The following is a 22,797-nucleotide window of genomic DNA, read 5'->3' on the forward strand; positions in this document are numbered from 1 at the left end:
TGTGCATAGCAGTCTTAAATTACACCACGCAGCAGCTTTACCTGATGGATGTATAGTACTGGCACGAAAAAATTATTTTGAGGAGCTAGACGTTGAGAGTCCCTGGCTCCATGATAAATTGTTCTGGTGCTAAAGAAAGAAGACATTAATGACTCAGATATCAAATATGGTCTAATTGGTTCTGATGAAAAAAATACTTTTGTACAAGAGCACAAGTCTTTTAGTAGCTAACTGAAAAATATTCACTAAGAAAGGAAGATAGCTGACTCTTTGTTATCAATTTCCATTGTCTGTTTTGACAACTCACTGTTGCTCAAGTATTAGAAATGATGCGCTGAACTGAAAGTGCATCATTTCTTTGAAAGGTTGGTGTTTTTGGCAAAAATATTCCGAGGACCTCACTTTCCCTGACCGGGAATCGAACCCGGGCGGCGGCGGTGAGAGCGCCGAATCCTAGCCACTAGACCACCAGGGAGGGATGGTTTAGTTTGACACTCCATGAAAGAAAAGGAAGTTTCCTGAATGAAGTCCAAAGCAATGGAATGTGAGGGAGTGGGCTACTAGGAATCAGTTTTAGAAGGAAGGAGAGTAAAAATGGTTGTGCATAGCAGTCTTAAATTACACCACACAGCAGCTTTACCTGATGGATGTATAGTACTGGCACGAAAAAATAATTTTGAGGAGCTAGACGTTGAGAGTCCCTGGCTCCATGATAAATTGTTCTGGTGCTAAAGAAAGATGACATTAATGACTCAGATATCAAATATGGTCTAATTGGTTCTGATGAAAAAAATACTTTTGTACAAGAGCACAAGTCTTTTAGTAGCTAACTGAAAAATATTCACTAAGAAAGGAAGATAGCTGACTCTCTGTTATCAATTTCCATTGTCTGTTTTGACATCTCACTGTTGCTCAAGTATTAGAAATGATGCGCTGAACTGAAAGTGCATCATTTCTTTGAAAGGTTGGTGTTTTTGGCAAAAATATTCCAAGGACCTCACTTTCCCAGCCCGGGAATCGAACCCGGGCCGCGGCGGTGAGAGCGCCGAATCCTAGCCAGTAGACCACCAGGGAGGGATGGTTTAGTTTGACACTCCATGTCAAAAAAAATACTTTTGTACAAGAGCACAAGTCTTTTAGTAGCTAACTGAAAAATATTCACTAAGAAAGGAAGATAGCTGACTCTTTGTTATCAATTTCCATTGTCTGTTTTGACAACTCACTGTTGCTCAAGTATTAGAAATGATGCGCTGAACTGAAAGTGCATCATTTCTTTGAAAGGTTGGTGTTTTTGGCAAAAATATTCCGAGGACCTCACTTTCCCTGACTGGGAATCGAACCCAGGCCGCGGCGGTGAGAGCGCCGAATCCTAGCCACTAGACGACCAGGGAGGGATGGTTTAGTTTGACACTCCATGAAAGAAAAGGAAGTTTCCTGAATGAAGTCCAAAGCAATGGAATGTGAGGGAGTGGGCTACTAGGAATCAGTTTTAGAATGAAGGAGAGTAAAAATGGTTGTGCATAGCAGTCTTAAATTACACCACACAGCAGCTTTACCTGATGGATGTATAGTACTGGCACGAAAAAATAATTTTGAGGAGCTAGACGTTGAGAGTCCCTGGCTCCATGATAAATTGTTCTGGTGCTAAAGAAAGAAGACATTAATGACTCAGATATCAAATATGGTCTAATTGGTTCTGATGAAAAAAATACTTTTGTACAAGAGCACAAGTCTTTTAGTAGCTAACTGAAAAATATTCACTAAGAAAGGAAGATAGCTGACTCTCTGTTATCAATTTCCATTGTCTGTTTTGACATCTCACTGTTGCTCAAGTATTAGAAATGATGCGCTGAACTGAAAGTGCATCATTTCTTTGAAAGGTTGGTGTTTTTGGCAAAAATATTCCAAGGACCTCACTTTCCCAGCCCGGGAATCGAACCCGGGCCGCGGCGGTGAGAGCGCCGAATCCTAGCCAGTAGACCACCAGGGAGGGATGGTTTAGTTTGACACTCCATGTCAAAAAAAATACTTTTGTACAAGAGCACAAGTCTTTTAGTAGCTAACTGAAAAATATTCACTAAGAAAGGAAGATAGCTGACTCTTTGTTATCAATTTCCATTGTCTGTTTTGACAACTCACTGTTGCTCAAGTATTAGAAATGATGCGCTGAACTGAAAGTGCATCATTTCTTTGAAAGGTTGGTGTTTTTGGCAAAAATATTCCAAGGACCTCACTTTCCCATCCCGGGAATCGAACCCGGGCAGCGGCGGTGAGAGCGCCGAATCCTAGCCAGTAGACCACCAGGGAGGGATGGTTTAGTTTGACACTCCATGTCAAAAAAAATACTTTTGTACAAGAGCACAAGTCTTTTAGTAGCTAACTGAAAAATATTCACTAAGAAAGGAAGATAGCTGACTCTTTGTTATCAATTTCCATTGTCTGTTTTGACAACTCACTGTTGCTCAAGTATTAGAAATGATGCGCTGAACTGAAAGTGCATCATTTCTTTGAAAGGTTGGTGTTTTTGGCAAAAATATTCCGAGGACCTCACTTTGCCTGACCAGGAATCGAACCCAGGCCGCAGCGGTGAGAGCGCCGAATCCTAGCCACTAGACCACCTGGGAGGGATGGTTTAGTTTGACACTCCATGAAAGAAAAGGAAGTTTCCTGAATGAAGTCCAAAGCAATGGAATGTGAGGGAGTGGGCTACTAGGAATCAGTTTTAGAAGGAAGGAGAGTAAAAATGGTTGTGCATAGCAGTCTTAAATTACACCACACAGCAGCTTTACCTGATGGATGTATAGTAATGGCACGAAAAAATTATTTTGAGGAGCTAGACGTTGAGAGTCCCTGGCTCCATGATAAATTGTTCTGGTGCTAAAGAAAGAAGACATTAATGATTCAGATATCAAATAAGGTTTAATTGGTTCTGATGAAAAAAATACTTTTGTACAAGAGCACAAGTCTTTTAGTAGCTAACTGAAAAATATTCACTAAGAAAGGAAGATAGCTGACTCTCTGTTATCAATTTCCATTGTCTGTTTTGACATCTCACTGTTGCTCAAGTATTAGAAATGATGCGCTGAACTGAAAGTGCATCATTTCTTTGAAAGGTTGGTGTTTTTGGCAAAAATATTCCAAGGACCTCACTTTCCCAGCCCGGGAATCGAACCCGGGCCGCGGCGGTGAGAGCGCCGAATCCTAGCCAGTAGACCACCAGGGAGGGATGGTTTAGTTTGACACTCCATGTCAAAAAAAATACTTTTGTACAAGAGCACAAGTCTTTTAGTAGCTAACTGAAAAATATTCACTAAGAAAGGAAGATAGCTGACTCTTTGTTATCAATTTCCATTGTCTGTTTTGACAACTCACTGTTGCTCAAGTATTAGAAATGATGCGCTGAACTGAAAGTGCATCATTTCTTTGAAAGGTTGGTGTTTTTGGCAAAAATATTCCAAGGACCTCACTTTCCCAGCCCGGGAATCGAACCCGGGCAGCGGCGGTGAGAGCGCCGAATCCTAGCCAGTAGACCACCAGGGAGGGATGGTTTAGTTTGACACTCCATGTCAAAAAAAATACTTTTGTACAAGAGCACAAGTCTTTTAGTAGCTAACTGAAAAATATTCACTAAGAAAGGAAGATAGCTGACTCTTTGTTATCAATTTCCATTGTCTGTTTTGACAACTCACTGTTGCTCAAGTATTAGAAATGATGCGCTGAACTGAAAGTGCATCATTTCTTTGAAAGGTTGGAGTTTTTGGCAAAAATATTCCGAGGACCTCACTTTGCCTGACCAGGAATCGAACCCAGGCCGCAGCGGTGAGAGCGCCGAATCCTAGCCACTAGACCACCTGGGAGGGATGGTTTAGTTTGACACTCCATGAAAGAAAAGGAAGTTTCCTGAATGAAGTCCAAAGCAATGGAATGTGAGGGAGTGGGCTACTAGGAATCAGTTTTAGAAGGAAGCAGAGTAAAAATGGTTGTGCATAGCAGTCTTAAATTACACCACACAGCAGCTTTACCTGATGGATGTATAGTAATGGCACGAAAAAATTATTTTGAGGAGCTAGACGTTGAGAGTCCCTGGCTCCATGATAAATTGTTCTGGTGCTAAAGAAAGAAGACATTAATGATTCAGATATCAAATAAGGTTTAATTGGTTCTGATGAAAAAAATACTTTTGTACAAGAGCACAAGTCTTTTAGTAGCTAACTGAAAAATATTCACTAAGAAAGGAAGATAGCTGACTCTTTGTTATCAATTTCCATTGTCTGTTTTGACAACTCACTGTTGCTCAAGTATTAGAAATGATGCGCTGAACTGAAAGTGCATCATTTCTTTGAAAGGTTGGTGTTTTTGGCAAAAATATTCCAAGGACCTCACTTTCCCTGACCGGGAATCGAACCCGGGCCACGGCGGTGAGAGCGCTGAATCCTAGCCAGTAGACCACCAGGGAGGGATGGTTTAGTTTGACACTCCATGTCAAAAAAAATACTTTTGTACAAGAGCACAAGTCTTTTAGTAGCTAACTGAAAAATATTCACTAAGAAAGGAAGATAGCTGACTCTTTGTTATCAATTTCCATTGTCTGTTTTGACAACTCACTGTTGCTCAAGTATTAGAAATGATGCGCTGAACTGAAAGTGCATCATTTCTTTGAAAGGTTGGTGTTTTTGGCAAAAATATTCCGAGGACCTCACTTTCCCTGACCGGGAATCGAACCCGGGCCGCGGCGGTGAGAGCACCGAATCCTAGCCACTAGACCAACAGGGATGGATGGTTTAGTTTGACACTCCATGAAAGAAAAGGAAGTTTCCTGAATGAAGTCCAAAGCAATGGAATGTGAGGGAGTGGGCTACTAGGAATCAGTTTTAGAATGAAGGAGAGTAAAAATGGTTGTGCATAGCAGTCTTAAATTACACCACACAGCAGCTTTACCTGATGGATGTATAGTACTGGCACGAAAAAATTATTTTGAGGAGCTAGACGTTGAGAGTCCCTGGCTCCATGATAAATTGTTCTGGTGCTAAAGAAAGAAGACATTAATGACTCAGATATCAAATATGGTCTAATTGGTTCTGATGAAAAAAATACTTTTGTACAAGAGCACAAGTCTTTTAGTAGCTAACTGAAAAATATTCACTAAGAAAGGAAGATAGCTGACTCTCTGTTATCAATTTCCATTGTCTGTTTTGACATCTCACTGTTGCTCAAGTATTAGAAATGATGCGCTGAACTGAAAGTGCATCATTTCTTTGAAAGGTTGGTGTTTTTGGCAAAAATATTCCAAGGACCTCACTTTCCCAGCCCGGGAATCGAACCCGGGCCGCGGCGGTGAGAGCGCCGAATCCTAGCCAGTAGACCACCAGGGAGGGATGGTTTAGTTTGACACTCCATGTCAAAAAAAATACTTTTGTACAAGAGCACAAGTCTTTTAGTAGCTAACTGAAAAATATTCACTAAGAAAGGAAGATAGCTGACTCTTTGTTATCAATTTCCATTGTCTGTTTTGACAACTCACTGTTGCTCAAGTATTAGAAATGATGCGCTGAACTGAAAGTGCATCATTTCTTTGAAAGGTTGGTGTTTTTGGCAAAAATATTCCAAGGACCTCACTTTCCCATCCCGGGAATCGAACCCGGGCAGCGGCGGTGAGAGCGCCGAATCCTAGCCAGTAGACCACCAGGGAGGGATGGTTTAGTTTGACACTCCATGTCAAAAAAAATACTTTTGTACAAGAGCACAAGTCTTTTAGTAGCTAACTGAAAAATATTCACTAAGAAAGGAAGATAGCTGACTCTTTGTTATCAATTTCCATTGTCTGTTTTGACAACTCACTGTTGCTCAAGTATTAGAAATGATGCGCTGAACTGAAAGTGCATCATTTCTTTGAAAGGTTGGTGTTTTTGGCAAAAATATTCCGAGGACCTCACTTTGCCTGACCAGGAATCGAACCCAGGCCGCAGCGGTGAGAGCGCCGAATCCTAGCCACTAGACCACCTGGGAGGGATGGTTTAGTTTGACACTCCATGAAAGAAAAGGAAGTTTCCTGAATGAAGTCCAAAGCAATGGAATGTGAGGGAGTGGGCTACTAGGAATCAGTTTTAGAAGGAAGGAGAGTAAAAATGGTTGTGCATAGCAGTCTTAAATTACACCACACAGCAGCTTTACCTGATGGATGTATAGTAATGGCACGAAAAAATTATTTTGAGGAGCTAGACGTTGAGAGTCCCTGGCTCCATGATAAATTGTTCTGGTGCTAAAGAAAGAAGACATTAATGATTCAGATATCAAATAAGGTTTAATTGGTTCTGATGAAAAAAATACTTTTGTACAAGAGCACAAGTCTTTTAGTAGCTAACTGAAAAATATTCACTAAGAAAGGAAGATAGCTGACTCTCTGTTATCAATTTCCATTGTCTGTTTTGACATCTCACTGTTGCTCAAGTATTAGAAATGATGCGCTGAACTGAAAGTGCATCATTTCTTTGAAAGGTTGGTGTTTTTGGCAAAAATATTCCAAGGACCTCACTTTCCCAGCCCGGGAATCGAACCCGGGCCGCGGCGGTGAGAGCGCCGAATCCTAGCCAGTAGACCACCAGGGAGGGATGGTTTAGTTTGACACTCCATGTCAAAAAAAATACTTTTGTACAAGAGCACAAGTCTTTTAGTAGCTAACTGAAAAATATTCACTAAGAAAGGAAGATAGCTGACTCTTTGTTATCAATTTCCATTGTCTGTTTTGACAACTCACTGTTGCTCAAGTATTAGAAATGATGCGCTGAACTGAAAGTGCATCATTTCTTTGAAAGGTTGGTGTTTTTGGCAAAAATATTCCAAGGACCTCACTTTCCCAGCCCGGGAATCGAACCCGGGCAGCGGCGGTGAGAGCGCCGAATCCTAGCCAGTAGACCACCAGGGAGGGATGGTTTAGTTTGACACTCCATGTCAAAAAAAATACTTTTGTACAAGAGCACAAGTCTTTTAGTAGCTAACTGAAAAATATTCACTAAGAAAGGAAGATAGCTGACTCTTTGTTATCAATTTCCATTGTCTGTTTTGACAACTCACTGTTGCTCAAGTATTAGAAATGATGCGCTGAACTGAAAGTGCATCATTTCTTTGAAAGGTTGGAGTTTTTGGCAAAAATATTCCGAGGACCTCACTTTGCCTGACCAGGAATCGAACCCAGGCCGCAGCGGTGAGAGCGCCGAATCCTAGCCACTAGACCACCTGGGAGGGATGGTTTAGTTTGACACTCCATGAAAGAAAAGGAAGTTTCCTGAATGAAGTCCAAAGCAATGGAATGTGAGGGAGTGGGCTACTAGGAATCAGTTTTAGAAGGAAGCAGAGTAAAAATGGTTGTGCATAGCAGTCTTAAATTACACCACACAGCAGCTTTACCTGATGGATGTATAGTAATGGCACGAAAAAATTATTTTGAGGAGCTAGACGTTGAGAGTCCCTGGCTCCATGATAAATTGTTCTGGTGCTAAAGAAAGAAGACATTAATGATTCAGATATCAAATAAGGTTTAATTGGTTCTGATGAAAAAAATACTTTTGTACAAGAGCACAAGTCTTTTAGTAGCTAACTGAAAAATATTCACTAAGAAAGGAAGATAGCTGACTCTTTGTTATCAATTTCCATTGTCTGTTTTGACAACTCACTGTTGCTCAAGTATTAGAAATGATGCGCTGAACTGAAAGTGCATCATTTCTTTGAAAGGTTGGTGTTTTTGGCAAAAATATTCCAAGGACCTCACTTTCCCTGACCGGGAATCGAACCCGGGCCACGGCGGTGAGAGCGCTGAATCCTAGCCAGTAGACCACCAGGGAGGGATGGTTTAGTTTGACACTCCATGTCAAAAAAAATACTTTTGTACAAGAGCACAAGTCTTTTAGTAGCTAACTGAAAAATATTCACTAAGAAAGGAAGATAGCTGACTCTTTGTTATCAATTTCCATTGTCTGTTTTGACAACTCACTGTTGCTCAAGTATTAGAAATGATGCGCTGAACTGAAAGTGCATCATTTCTTTGAAAGGTTGGTGTTTTTGGCAAAAATATTCCGAGGACCTCACTTTCCCTGACCGGGAATCGAACCCGGGCCGCGGCGGTGAGAGCACCGAATCCTAGCCACTAGACCAACAGGGATGGATGGTTTAGTTTGACACTCCATGAAAGAAAAGGAAGTTTCCTGAATGAAGTCCAAAGCAATGGAATGTGAGGGAGTGGGCTACTAGGAATCAGTTTTAGAATGAAGGAGAGTAAAAATGGTTGTGCATAGCAGTCTTAAATTACACCACACAGCAGCTTTACCTGATGGATGTATAGTACTGGCACGAAAAAATTATTTTGAGGAGCTAGACGTTGAGAGTCCCTGGCTCCATGATAAATTGTTCTGGTGCTAAAGAAAGAAGACATTAATGACTCAGATATCAAATATGGTCTAATTGGTTCTGATGAAAAAAATACTTTTGTACAAGAGCACAAGTCTTTTAGTAGCTAACTGAAAAATATTCACTAAGAAAGGAAGATAGCTGACTCTTTGTTATCAATTTCCATTGTCTGTTTTGACAACTCACTGTTGCTCAAGTATTAGAAATGATGCGCTGAACTGAAAGTGCATCATTTCTTTGAAAGGTTGGTGTTTTTGGCAAAAATATTCCGAGGACCTCACTTTCCCTGACCGGGAATCGAACCCGGGCCGCAGCGGTGAGAGCGCCGAATCCTAGCCACTAGACCACCAGGGAGGGATGGTTTAGTTTGACACTCCATGAAAGAAAAGGAAGTTTCCTGAATGAAGTCCAAAGCAATGGAATGTGAGGGAGTGGGCTACTAGGAATCAGTTTTAGAAGGAAGGAGAGTAAAAATGGTTGTGCATAGCAGTCTTAAATTACACCACACAGCAGCTTTACCTGATGGATGTATAGTACTGGCACGAAAAAATAATTTTGAGGAGCTAGACGTTGAGAGTCCCTGGCTCCATGATAAATTGTTCTGGTGCTAAAGAAAGATGACATTAATGACTCAGATATCAAATATGGTCTAATTGGTTCTGATGAAAAAAATACTTTTGTACAAGAGCACAAGTCTTTTAGTAGCTAACTGAAAAATATTCACTAAGAAAGGAAGATAGCTGACTCTCTGTTATCAATTTCCATTGTCTGTTTTGACATCTCACTGTTGCTCAAGTATTAGAAATGATGCGCTGAACTGAAAGTGCATCATTTCTTTGAAAGGTTGGTGTTTTTGGCAAAAATATTCCAAGGACCTCACTTTCCCAGCCCGGGAATCGAACCCGGGCCGCGGCGATGAGAGCGCCGAATCCTAGCCAGTAGACCACCAGGGAGGGATGGTTTAGTTTGACACTCCATGTCAAAAAAAATACTTTTGTACAAGAGCACAAGTCTTTTAGTAGCTAACTGAAAAATATTCACTAAGAAAGGAAGATAGCTGACTCTTTGTTATCAATTTCCATTGTCTGTTTTGACAACTCACTGTTGCTCAAGTATTAGAAATGATGCGCTGAACTGAAAGTGCATCATTTCTTTGAAAGGTTGGTGTTTTTGGCAAAAATATTCCGAGGACCTCACTTTGCCTGACCAGGAATCGAACCCAGGCCGCAGCGGTGAGAGCGCCGAATACTAGCCACTAGACCACCTGGGAGGGATGGTTTAGTTTGACACTCCATGAAAGAAAAGGAAGTTTCCTGAATGAAGTCCAAAGCAATGGAATGTGAGGGAGTGGGCTACTAGGAATCAGTTTTAGAAGGAAGGAGAGTAAAAATGGTTGTGCATAGCAGTCTTAAATTACACCACACAGCAGCTTTACCTGATGGATGTATAGTAATGGCACGAAAAAATTATTTTGAGGAGCTAGACGTTGAGAGTCCCTGGCTCCATGATAAATTGTTCTGGTGCTAAAGAAAGAAGACATTAATGATTCAGATATCAAATAAGGTTTAATTGGTTCTGATGAAAAAAATACTTTTGTACAAGAGCACAAGTCTTTTAGTAGCTAACTGAAAAATATTCACTAAGAAAGGAAGATAGCTGACTCTCTGTTATCAATTTCCATTGTCTGTTTTGACATCTCACTGTTGCTCAAGTATTAGAAATGATGCGCTGAACTGAAAGTGCATCATTTCTTTGAAAGGTTGGTGTTTTTGGCAAAAATATTCCAAGGACCTCACTTTCCCAGCCCGGGAATCGAACCCGGGCCGCGGCGGTGAGAGCGCCGAATCCTAGCCAGTAGACCACCAGGGAGGGATGGTTTAGTTTGACACTCCATGTCAAAAAAAATACTTTTGTACAAGAGCACAAGTCTTTTAGTAGCTAACTGAAAAATATTCACTAAGAAAGGAAGATAGCTGACTCTTTGTTATCAATTTCCATTGTCTGTTTTGACAACTCACTGTTGCTCAAGTATTAGAAATGATGCGCTGAACTGAAAGTGCATCATTTCTTTGAAAGGTTGGTGTTTTTGGCAAAAATATTCCAAGTACCTCACTTTCCCAGCCCGGGAATCGAACCCGGGCCGCGGCGGTGAGAGCGCCGAATCCTAGCCAGTAGACCACCAGGGAGGGATGGTTTAGTTTGACACTCCATGTCAAAAAAAATACTTTTGTACAAGAGCACAAGTCTTTTAGTAGCTAACTGAAAAATATTCACTAAGAAAGGAAGATAGCTGACTCTTTGTTATCAATTTCCATTGTCTGTTTTGACAACTCACTGTTGCTCAAGTATTAGAAATGATGCGCTGAACTGAAAGTGCATCATTTCTTTGAAAGGTTGGTGTTTTTAGCAAAAATATTCCAAGGACCTCACTTTCCCTGACCGGGAATCGAACCCGGGCCGCGGCGGTGAGAGCGCTGAATCCTAGCCAGTAGACCACCAGGGAGGGATGGTTTAGTTTGACACTCCATGTCAAAAAAAATACTTTTGTACAAGAGCACAAGTCTTTTAGTAGCTAACTGAAAAATATTCACTAAGAAAGGAAGATAGCTGACTCTTTGTTATCAATTTCCATTGTCTGTTTTGACAACTCACTGTTGCTCAAGTATTAGAAATGATGCGCTGAACTGAAAGTGCATCATTTCTTTGAAAGGTTGGTGTTTTTGGCAAAAATATTCCGAGGACCTCACTTTCCCTGACCGGGAATCGAACCCGGGCCGCGGCGGTGAGAGCACCGAATCCTAGCCACTAGACCAACAGGGATGGATGGTTTAGTTTGACACTCCATGAAAGAAAAGGAAGTTTCCTGAATGAAGTCCAAAGCAATGGAATGTGAGGGAGTGGGCTACTAGGAATCAGTTTTAGAATGAAGGAGAGTAAAAATGGTTGTGCATAGCAGTCTTAAATTACACCACACAGCAGCTTTACCTGATGGATGTATAGTACTGGCACGAAAAAATTATTTTGAGGAGCTAGACGTTGAGAGTCCCTGGCTCCATGATAAATTGTTCTGGTGCTAAAGAAAGAAGACATTAATGACTCAGATATCAAATATGGTCTAATTGGTTCTGATGAAAAAAATACTTTTGTACAAGAGCACAAGTCTTTTAGTAGCTAACTGAAAAATATTCACTAAGAAAGGAAGATAGCTGACTCTTTGTTATCAATTTCCATTGTCTGTTTTGACATCTCACTGTTGCTCAAGTATTAGAAATGATGCGCTGAACTGAAAGTGCATCATTTCTTTGAAAGGTTGGTGTTTTTGGCAAAAATATTCCAAGGACCTCACTTTCCCAGCCCGGGAATCGAACCCGGGCAGCGGCGGTGAGAGCGCCGAATCCTAGCCAGTAGACCACCAGGGAGGGATGGTTTAGTTTGACACTCCATGTCAAAAAAAATACTTTTGTACAAGAGCACAAGTCTTTTAGTAGCTAACTGAAAAATATTCACTAAGAAAGGAAGATAGCTGACTCTTTGTTATCAATTTCCATTGTCTGTTTTGACAACTCACTGTTGCTCAAGTATTAGAAATGATGCGCTGAACTGAAAGTGCATCATTTCTTTGAAAGGTTGGTGTTTTTGGCAAAAATATTCCGAGGACCTCACTTTCCCTGACCGGGAATCGAACCCGGGCCGCGGTGGTGAGAGCGCCGAATCCTAGCCACTAGACCACCAGGGAGGGATGGTTTAGTTTGACACTCCATGAAAGAAAAGGAAGTTTTCTGAATGAAGTCCAAAGCAATGGAATGTGAGGGAGTGGGCTACTAGGAATCAGTTTTAGAAGGAAGGAAAGTAAAAATGGTTGTGCATAGCAGTCTTAAATTACACCACACAGCAGCTTTACCTGATGGATGTATAGTACTGGCACGAAAAAATAATTTTGAGGAGCTAGACGTTGAGAGTCCCTGGCTCCATGATAAATTGTTCTGGTGCTAAAGAAAGAAGACATTAATGACTCAGATATCAAATATGGTCTAATTGGTTCTGATGAAAAAAATACTTTTGTACAAGAGCACAAGTCTTTTAGTAGCTAACTGAAAAATATTCACTAAGAAAGGAAGATAGCTGACTCTCTGTTATCAATTTCCATTGTCTGTTTTGACATCTCACTGTTGCTCAAGTATTAGAAATGATGCGCTGAACTGAAAGTGCATCATTTCTTTGAAAGGTTGGTGTTTTTGGCAAAAATATTCCAAGGACCTCACTTTCCCAGCCCGGGAATCGAACCCGGGCAGCGGCGGTGAGAGCGCCGAATCCTAGCCAGTAGACCACCTGGTAGGGATGGTTTAGTTTGACACTCCATGTCAAAAAAAATACTTTTGTACAAGAGCACAAGTCTTTTAGTAGCTAACTGAAAAATATTCACTAAGAAAGGAAGATAGCTGACTCTTTGTTATCAATTTCCATTGTCTGTTTTGACAACTCACTGTTGCTCAAGTATTAGAAATGATGCGCTGAACTGAAAGTGCATCATTTCTTTGAAAGGTTGGTGTTTTTGGCAAAAATATTCCGAGGACCTCACTTTGCCTGACCAGGAATCGAACCCAGGCCGCAGCGGTGAGAGCGCCGAATCCTAGCCACTAGACCACCTGGGAGGGATGGTTTAGTTTGACACTCCATGAAAGAAAAGGAAGTTTCCTGAATGAAGTCCAAAGCAATGGAATCTGAGGGAGTGGGCTACTAGGAATCAGTTTTAGAAGGAAGGAGAGTAAAAATGGTTGTGCATAGCAGTCTTAAATTACACCACACAGCAGCTTTACCTGATGGATGTATAGTACTGGCACGAAAAAATTATTTTGAGGAGCTAGACGTTGAGAGTCCCTGGCTCCATGATAAATTGTTCTGGTGCTAAAGAAAGAAGACATTAATGACTCAGATATCAAATATGGTCTAATTGGTTTTGATGAAAAAAATACTTTTGTACAAGAGCACAAGTCTTTTAGTAGCTAACTGAAAAATATTCACTAAGAAAGGAAGATAGCTGACTCTTTGTTATCAATTTCCATTGTCTGTTTTGACAACTCACTGTTGCTCAAGTATTAGAAATGATGCGCTGAACTGAAAGTGCATCATTTCTTTGAAAGGTTGGTGTTTTTGGCAAAAATATTCCGAGGACCTCACTTTGCCTGACCAGGAATCGAACCCAGGCCGCAGCAGTGAGAGCGCCGAATCCTAGCCACTAGACCACCTGGGAGGGATGGTTTAGTTTGACACTCCATGAAAGAAAAGGAAGTTTCCTGAATGAAGTCCAAAGCAATGGAATGTGAGGGAGTGGGCTACTAGGAATCAGTTTTAGAAGGAAGGAGAGTAAAAATGGTTGTGCATAGCAGTCTTAAATTACACCACACAGCAGCTTTACCTGATGGATGTATAGTACTGGCACGAAAAAATTATTTTGAGGAGCTAGACGTTGAGAGTCCCTGGCTCCATGATAAATTGTTCTGGTGCTAAAGAAAGAAGACATTAATGACTCAGATATCAAATATGGTCTAATTGGTTCTGATGAAAAAAATACTTTTGTACAAGAGCACAAGTCTTTTAGTAGCTAACTGAAAAATATTCACTAAGAAAGGAAGATAGCTGACTCTCTGTTATCAATTTCCATTGTCTGTTTTGACATCTCACTGTTGCTCAAGTATTAGAAATGATGCGCTGAACTGAAAGTGCATCATTTCTTTGAAAGGTTGGTGTTTTTGGCAAAAATATTCCAAGGACCTCACTTTCCCAGCCCGGGAATCGAACCCGGGCAGTGGCGGTGAGAGCGCCGAATCCTAGCCAGTAGACCACCAGGGAGGGATGGTTTAGTTTGACACTCCATGTCAAAAAAAATACTTTTGTACAAGAGCACAAGTCTTTTAGTAGCTAACTGAAAAATATTCACTAAGAAAGGAAGATAGCTGACTCTTTGTTATCAATTTCCATTGTCTGTTTTGACAACTCACTGTTGCTCAAGTATTAGAAATGATGCGCTGAACTGAAAGTGCATCATTTCTTTGAAAGGTTGGTGTTTTTGGCAAAAATATTCCGAGGACCTCACTTTGCCTGACCAGGAATCGAACCCAGGCCGCAGCGGTGAGAGCGCCGAATCCTAGCCACTAGACCACCTGGGAGGGATGGTTTAGTTTGACACTCCATGAAAGAAAAGGAAGTTTCCTGAATGAAGTCCAAAGCAATGGAATCTGAGGGAGTGGGCTACTAGGAATCAGTTTTAGAAGGAAGGAGAGTAAAAATGGTTGTGCATAGCAGTCTTAAATTACACCACACAGCAGCTTTACCTGATGGATGTATAATACTGGCACGAAAAAATTATTTTGAGGAGCTAGACGTTGAGAGTCCCTGGCTCCATGATAAATTGTTCTGGTGCTAAAGAAAGAAGACATTAATGACTCAGATATCAAATATGGTCTAATTGGTTCTGATGAAAAAAATACTTTTGTACAAGAGCACAAGTCTTTTAGTAGCTAACTGAAAAATATTCACTAAGAAAGGAAGATAGCTGACTCTTTGCTATCAATTTCCATTGTCTGTTTTGACAACTCACTGTTGCTCAAGTATTAGAAATGATGCGCTGAACTGAAAGTGCATCATTTCTTTGAAAGGTTGGTGTTTTTGGCAAAAATATTCCAAGGACCTCACTTTCCCAGCCCGGGAATCGAACCCGGGCAGCGGCGGTGAGAGCGCCGAATCCTAGCCAGTAGACCACCTGGTAGGGATGGTTTAGTTTGACACTCCATGTCAAAAAAAATACTTTTGTACAAGAGCACAAGTCTTTTAGTAGCTAACTGAAAAATATTCACTAAGAAAGGAAGATAGCTGACTCTTTGTTATCAATTTCCATTGTCTGTTTTGACAACTCACTGTTGCTCAAGTATTAGAAATGATGCGCTGAACTGAAAGTGCATCATTTCTTTGAAAGGTTGGTGTTTTTGGCAAAAATATTCCGAGGACCTCACTTTGCCTGACCAGGAATCGAACCCAGGCCGCAGCGGTGAGAGCGCCGAATCCTAGCCACTAGACCACCTGGGAGGGATGGTTTAGTTTGACACTCCATGAAAGAAAAGGAAGTTTCCTGAATGAAGTCCAAAGCAATGGAATCTGAGGGAGTGGGCTACTAGGAATCAGTTTTAGAAGGAAGGAGAGTAAAAATGGTTGTGCATAGCAGTCTTAAATTACACCACACAGCAGCTTTACCTGATGGATGTATAGTACTGGCACGAAAAAATTATTTTGAGGAGCTAGACGTTGAGAGTCCCTGGCTCCATGATAAATTGTTCTGGTGCTAAAGAAAGAAGACATTAATGACTCAGATATCAAATATGGTCTAATTGGTTTTGATGAAAAAAATACTTTTGTACAAGAGCACAAGTCTTTTAGTAGCTAACTGAAAAATATTCACTAAGAAAGGAAGATAGCTGACTCTTTGTTATCAATTTCCATTGTCTGTTTTGACAACTCACTGTTGCTCAAGTATTAGAAATGATGCGCTGAACTGAAAGTGCATCATTTCTTTGAAAGGTTGGTGTTTTTGGCAAAAATATTCCGAGGACCTCACTTTGCCTGACCAGGAATCGAACCCAGGCCGCAGCAGTGAGAGCGCCGAATCCTAGCCACTAGACCACCTGGGAGGGATGGTTTAGTTTGACACTCCATGAAAGAAAAGGAAGTTTCCTGAATGAAGTCCAAAGCAATGGAATGTGAGGGAGTGGGCTACTAGGAATCAGTTTTAGAAGGAAGGAGAGTAAAAATGGTTGTGCATAGCAGTCTTAAATTACACCACACAGCAGCTTTACCTGATGGATGTATAGTACTGGCACGAAAAAATTATTTTGAGGAGCTAGACGTTGAGAGTCCCTGGCTCCATGATAAATTGTTCTGGTGCTAAAGAAAGAAGACATTAATGACTCAGATATCAAATATGGTCTAATTGGTTCTGATGAAAAAAATACTTTTGTACAAGAGCACAAGTCTTTTAGTAGCTAACTGAAAAATATTCACTAAGAAAGGAAGATAGCTGACTCTCTGTTATCAATTTCCATTGTCTGTTTTGACATCTCACTGTTGCTCAAGTATTAGAAATGATGCGCTGAACTGAAAGTGCATCATTTCTTTGAAAGGTTGGTGTTTTTGGCAAAAATATTCCAAGGACCTCACTTTCCCAGCCCGGGAATCGAACCCGGGCAGTGGCGGTGAGAGCGCCGAATCCTAGCCAGTAGACCACCAGGGAGGGATGGTTTAGTTTGACACTCCATGTCAAAAAAAATACTTTTGTACAAGAGCACAAGTCTTTTAGTAGCTAACTGAAAAATATTCACTAAGAAAGGAAGATAGCTGACTCTTTGTTATCAATTTCCATTGTCTGTTTTGACAACTCACTGTTGCTCAAGTATTAGAAATGATGCGCTGAACTGAAAGTGCATCATTTCTTTGAAAGGTTGGTGTTTTTGGCAAAAATATTCCGAGGACCTCACTTTGCCTGACCAGGAATCGAACCCAGGCCGCAGCGGTGAGAGCGCCGAATCCTAGCCACTAGACCACCTGGGAGGGATGGTTTAGTTTGACACTCCATGAAAGAAAAGGAAGTTTCCTGAATGAAGTCCAAAGCAATGGAATCTGAGGGAGTGGGCTACTAGGAATCAGTTTTAGAAGGAAGGAGAGTAAAAATGGTTGTGCATAGCAGTCTTAAATTACACCACACAGCAGCTTTACCTGATGGATGTATAATACTGGCACGAAAAAATTATTTTGAGGAGCTAGACGTTGAGAGTCCCTGGCTCCATGATAAATTGTTCTGGTGCTAAAGAAAGAAGACATTAATGACTCAGATATCAAATATGGTCTAATTGGTTCTGATGAAAAAAATACTTTTGTACAAGAGCACAAGTCTTTTAGTAGCTAACTGAAAAATATTCACTAAGAAAGGAAGATAGCTGACTCTTTGCTATCAATTTCCATTGTCTGTTTTGACAACTCACTGTTGCTCAAGTATTAGAAATGATGCGCTGAACTGAAAGTGCATCATTTCTTTGAAAGGTTGGTGTTTTTGGCAAAAATATTCCAAGGACCTCACTTTCCCAGCCCGGGAATCGAACCCGGGCAGCGGCGGTGAGAGCGCCGAATCCTAGCCAGTAGACCACCTGGTAGGGATGGTTTAGTTTGACACTCCATGTCAAAAAAAATACTTTTGTACAAGAGCACAAGTCTTTTAGTAGCTAACTGAAAAATATTCACTAAGAAAGGAAGATAGCTGACTCTTTGTTATCAATTTCCATTGTCTGTTTTGACAACTCACTGTTGCTCAAGTATTAGAAATGATGCGCTGAACTGAAAGTGCATCATTTCTTTGAAAGGTTGGTGTTTTTGGCAAAAATATTCCGAGGACCTCACTTTGCCTGACCAGGAATCGAACCCAGGCCGCAGCGGTGAGAGCGCCGAATCCTAGCCACTAGACCACCTGGGAGGGATGGTTTAGTTTGACACTCCATGAAAGAAAAGGAAGTTTCCTGAATGAAGTCCAAAGCAATGGAATCTGAGGGAGTGGGCTACTAGGAATCAGTTTTAGAAGGAAGGAGAGTAAAAATGGTTGTGCATAGCAGTCTTAAATTACACCACACAGCAGCTTTACCTGATGGATGTATAGTACTGGCACGAAAAAATTATTTTGAGGAGCTAGACGTTGAGAGTCCCTGGCTCCATGATAAATTGTTCTGGTGCTAAAGAAAGAAGACATTAATGACTCAGATATCAAATATGGTCTAATTGGTTTTGATGAAAAAAATACTTTTGTACAAGAGCACAAGTCTTTTAGTAGCTAACTGAAAAATATTCACTAAGAAAGGAAGATAGCTGACTCTTTGTTATCAATTTCCATTGTCTGTTTTGACAACTCACTGTTGCTCAAGTATTAGAAATGATGCGCTGAACTGAAAGTGCATCATTTCTTTGAAAGGTTGGTGTTTTTGGCAAAAATATTCCGAGGACCTCACTTTGCCTGACCAGGAATCGAACCCAGGCCGCAGCAGTGAGAGCGCCGAATCCTAGCCACTAGACCACCTGGGAGGGATGGTTTAGTTTGACACTCCATGAAAGAAAAGGAAGTTTCCTGAATGAAGTCCAAAGCAATGGAATGTGAGGGAGTGGGCTACTAGGAATCAGTTTTAGAAGGAAGGAGAGTAAAAATGGTTGTGCATAGCAGTCTTAAATTACACCACACAGCAGCTTTACCTGATGGATGTATAGTACTGGCACGAAAAAATTATTTTGAGGAGCTAGACGTTGAGAGTCCCTGGCTCCATGATAAATTGTTCTGGTGCTAAAGAAAGAAGACATTAATGACTCAGATATCAAATATGGTCTAATTGGTTCTGATGAAAAAAATACTTTTGTACAAGAGCACAAGTCTTTTAGTAGCTAACTGAAAAATATTCACTAAGAAAGGAAGATAGCTGACTCTCTGTTATCAATTTCCATTGTCTGTTTTGACATCTCACTGTTGCTCAAGTATTAGAAATGATGCGCTGAACTGAAAGTGCATCATTTCTTTGAAAGGTTGGTGTTTTTGGCAAAAATATTCCAAGGACCTCACTTTCCCAGCCCGGGAATCGAACCCGGGCAGTGGCGGTGAGAGCGCCGAATCCTAGCCAGTAGACCACCAGGGAGGGATGGTTTAGTTTGACACTCCATGTCAAAAAAAATACTTTTGTACAAGAGCACAAGTCTTTTAGTAGCTAACTGAAAAATATTCACTAAGAAAGGAAGATAGCTGACTCTTTGTTATCAATTTCCATTGTCTGTTTTGACAACTCACTGTTGCTCAAGTATTAGAAATGATGCGCTGAACTGAAAGTGCATCATTTCTTTGAAAGGTTGGTGTTTTTGGCAAAAATATTCCGAGGACCTCACTTTGCCTGACCAGGAATCGAACCCAGGCCGCAGCGGTGAGAGCGCCGAATCCTAGCCACTAGACCACCTGGGAGGGATGGTTTAGTTTGACACTCCATGAAAGAAAAGGAAGTTTCCTGAATGAAGTCCAAAGCAATGGAATCTGAGGGAGTGGGCTACTAGGAATCAGTTTTAGAAGGAAGGAGAGTAAAAATGGTTGTGCATAGCAGTCTTAAATTACACCACACAGCAGCTTTACCTGATGGATGTATAATACTGGCACGAAAAAATTATTTTGAGGAGCTAGACGTTGAGAGTCCCTGGCTCCATGATAAATTGTTCTGGTGCTAAAGAAAGAAGACATTAATGACTCAGATATCAAATATGGTCTAATTGGTTCTGATGAAAAAAATACTTTTGTACAAGAGCACAAGTCTTTTAGTAGCTAACTGAAAAATATTCACTAAGAAAGGAAGATAGCTGACTCTTTGCTATCAATTTCCATTGTCTGTTTTGACAACTCACTGTTGCTCAAGTATTAGAAATGATGCGCTGAACTGAAAGTGCATCATTTCTTTGAAAGGTTGGTGTTTTTGGCAAAAATATTCCGAGGACCTCACTTTGCCTGACCAGGAATCGAACCCAGGCCGCAGCAGTGAGAGCGCCGAATCCTAGCCACTAGACCACCTGGGAGGGATGGTTTAGTTTGACACTCCATGAAAGAAAAGGAAGTTTCCTGAATGAAGTCCAAAGCAATGGAATGTGAGGGAGTGGGCTACTAGGAATCAGTTTTAGAAGGAAGGAGAGTAAAAATGGTTGTGCATAGCAGTCTTAAATTACACCACACAGCAGCTTTACCTGATGGATGTATAGTACTGGCACGAAAAAATTATTTTGAGGAGCTAGACGTTGAGAGTCCCTGGCTCCATGATAAATTGTTCTGGTGCTAAAGAAAGAAGACATTAATGACTCAGATATCAAATATGGTCTAATTGGTTCTGATGAAAAAAATACTTTTGTACAAGAGCACAAGTCTTTTAGTAGCTAACTGAAAAATATTCACTAAGAAAGGAAGATAGCTGACTCTCTGTTATCAATTTCCATTGTCTGTTTTGACATCTCACTGTTGCTCAAGTATTAGAAATGATGCGCTGAACTGAAAGTGCATCATTTCTTTGAAAGGTTGGTGTTTTTGGCAAAAATATTCCAAGGACCTCACTTTCCCAGCCCGGGAATCGAACCCGGGCAGTGGCGGTGAGAGCTCCGAATCCTAGCCAGTAGACCACCAGGGAGGGATGGTTTAGTTTGACACTCCATGTCAAAAAAAATACTTTTGTACAAGAGCACAAGTCTTTTAGTAGCTAACTGAAAAATATTCACTAAGAAAGGAAGATAGCTGACTCTTTGTTATCAATTTCCATTGTCTGTTTTGACAACTCACTGTTGCTCAAGTATTAGAAATGATGCGCTGAACTGAAAGTGCATCATTTCTTTGAAAGGTTGGTGTTTTTAGCAAAAATATTCCAAGGACCTCACTTTCCCTGACCGGGAATCGAACCCGGGCCGCGGCGGTGAGAGCGCTGAATCCTAGCCAGTAGACCACCAGGGAGGGATGGTTTAGTTTGACACTCCATGTAAAAAAAAATACTTTTGTACAAGAGCACAAGTCTTTTAGTAGCTAACTGAAAAATATTCACTAAGAAAGGAAGATAGCTGACTCTTTGTTATCAATTTCCATTGTCTGTTTTGACAACTCACTGTTGCTCAAGTATTAGAAATGATGCGCTGAACTGAAAGTGCATCATTTCTTTGAAAGGTTGGTGTTTTTGGCAAAAATATTCCGAGGACCACACTTTCCCTGACCGGGAATCGAACCCGGGCCGCGGCGGTGAGAGCGCCGAATCCTAGCCACTAGACCACCAGGGATGGATGGTTTAGTTTGACACTCCATGAAAGAAAAGAAAGTTTCCTGAATGAAGTCCAAAGCAATGGAATGTGAGGGAGTGGGCTACTAGGAATCAGTTTTAGAATGAAGGAGAGTAAAAATGGTTGTGCATAGCAGTCTTAAATTACACCACACAGCAGCTTTACCTGATGGATGTATAGTACTGGCACGAAAAAATTATTTTGAGGAGCTAGACGTTGAGAGTCCCTGGCTCCATGATAAATTGTTCTGGTGCTAAAGAAAGAAGACATTAATGACTCAGATATCAAATATGGTCTAATTGGTTCTGATGAAAAAAATACTTTTGTACAAGAGCACAAGTCTTTTAGTAGCTAACTGAAAAATATTCACTAAGAAAGGAAGATAGCTGACTCTTTGTTATCAATTTCCATTGTCTGTTTTGACAACTCACTGTTGCTCAAGTATTAGAAATGATGCGCTGAACTGAAAGTGCATCATTTCTTTGAAAGGTTGGTGTTTTTGGCAAAAATATTCCGAGGACCTCACTTTCCCTGACCGGGAATCGAACCCTGGCCGCGGCGGTGAGAGTGCCGAATCCTAGCCACTAGACCACCAGGGAGGGATGGTTTAGTTTGACACTCCATGAAAGAAAAGGAAGTTTTCTGAATGAAGTCCAAAGCAATGGAATGTGAGGGAGTGTTGCTACTAGGAATCAGTTTTAGAAGGAAGGAGAGTAAAAATGGTTGTGCATAGCAGTCTTAAATTACACCACACAGCAGCTTTACCTGATGGATGTATAGTACTGGCACGAAAAAATAATTTTGAGGAGCTAGACGTTGAGAGTCCCTGGCTCCATGATAAATTGTTCTGGTGCTAAAGAAAGAAGACATTAATGACTCAGATATCAAATATGGTCTAATTGGTTCTGATGAAAAAAATACTTTTGTACAAGAGCACAAGTCTTTTAGTAGCTAACTGAAAAATATTCACTAAGAAAGGAAGATAGCTGACTCTCTGTTATCAATTTCCATTGTCTGTTTTGACATCTCACTGTTGCTCAAGTATTAGAAATGATGCGCTGAACTGAAAGTGCATCATTTCTTTGAAAGGTTGGTGTTTTTGGCAAAAATATTCCAAGGACCTCACTTTCCCAGCCCGGGAATCGAACCCGGGCAGCGGCGGTGAGAGCGCCGAATCCTAGCCAGTAGACCACCTGGTAGGGATGGTTTAGTTTGACACTCCATGTCAAAAAAAATACTTTTGTACAAGAGCACAAGTCTTTTAGTAGCTAACTGAAAAATATTCACTAAGAAAGGAAGATAGCTGACTCTTTGTTATCAATTTCCATTGTCTGTTTTGACAACTCACTGTTGCTCAAGTATTAGAAATGATGCGCTGAACTGAAAGTGCATCATTTCTTTGAAAGGTTGGTGTTTTTGGCAAAAATATTCCGAGGACCTCACTTTGCCTGACCAGGAATCGAACCCAGGCCGCAGCGGTGAGAGCGCCGAATCCTAGCCACTAGACCACCTGGGAGGGATGGTTTAGTTTGACAC

The 22,797-nt window shown here is 41.0% G+C and overlaps 5 non-coding genes across 5 annotated transcripts; all 5 read right to left on the minus strand.

Moving 5' to 3' along the window:
• Positions 1-403: 403 nt before the first annotated feature.
• Positions 404-475, minus strand: TRNAE-CUC (transfer RNA glutamic acid (anticodon CUC)). The gene has a single exon. It is a non-coding gene; the product is annotated as a tRNA-Glu (tRNA).
• An 844-nt stretch (positions 476-1,319) lies between these two features.
• TRNAE-CUC (transfer RNA glutamic acid (anticodon CUC)) lies at positions 1,320-1,391 on the minus strand. Its single transcript has one exon. It is a non-coding gene; the product is annotated as a tRNA-Glu (tRNA).
• A 7,291-nt stretch (positions 1,392-8,682) lies between these two features.
• TRNAE-CUC (transfer RNA glutamic acid (anticodon CUC)) lies at positions 8,683-8,754 on the minus strand. The gene has a single exon. It is a non-coding gene; the product is annotated as a tRNA-Glu (tRNA).
• Positions 8,755-12,064: 3,310 nt separating this feature from the next.
• TRNAE-CUC (transfer RNA glutamic acid (anticodon CUC)) lies at positions 12,065-12,136 on the minus strand. The gene has a single exon. It is a non-coding gene; the product is annotated as a tRNA-Glu (tRNA).
• A 9,053-nt stretch (positions 12,137-21,189) lies between these two features.
• TRNAE-CUC (transfer RNA glutamic acid (anticodon CUC)) lies at positions 21,190-21,261 on the minus strand. The gene has a single exon. It is a non-coding gene; the product is annotated as a tRNA-Glu (tRNA).
• Positions 21,262-22,797: the final 1,536 nt, after the last annotated feature.

The sequence above is a fragment of the Taudactylus pleione genome, unplaced genomic scaffold (assembly GCF_031769625.1).
Source record: "Taudactylus pleione unplaced genomic scaffold, aTauple2 ptg000174l, whole genome shotgun sequence".
NCBI classification, from domain to species: domain Eukaryota; kingdom Metazoa; phylum Chordata; class Amphibia; order Anura; family Myobatrachidae; genus Taudactylus; species Taudactylus pleione.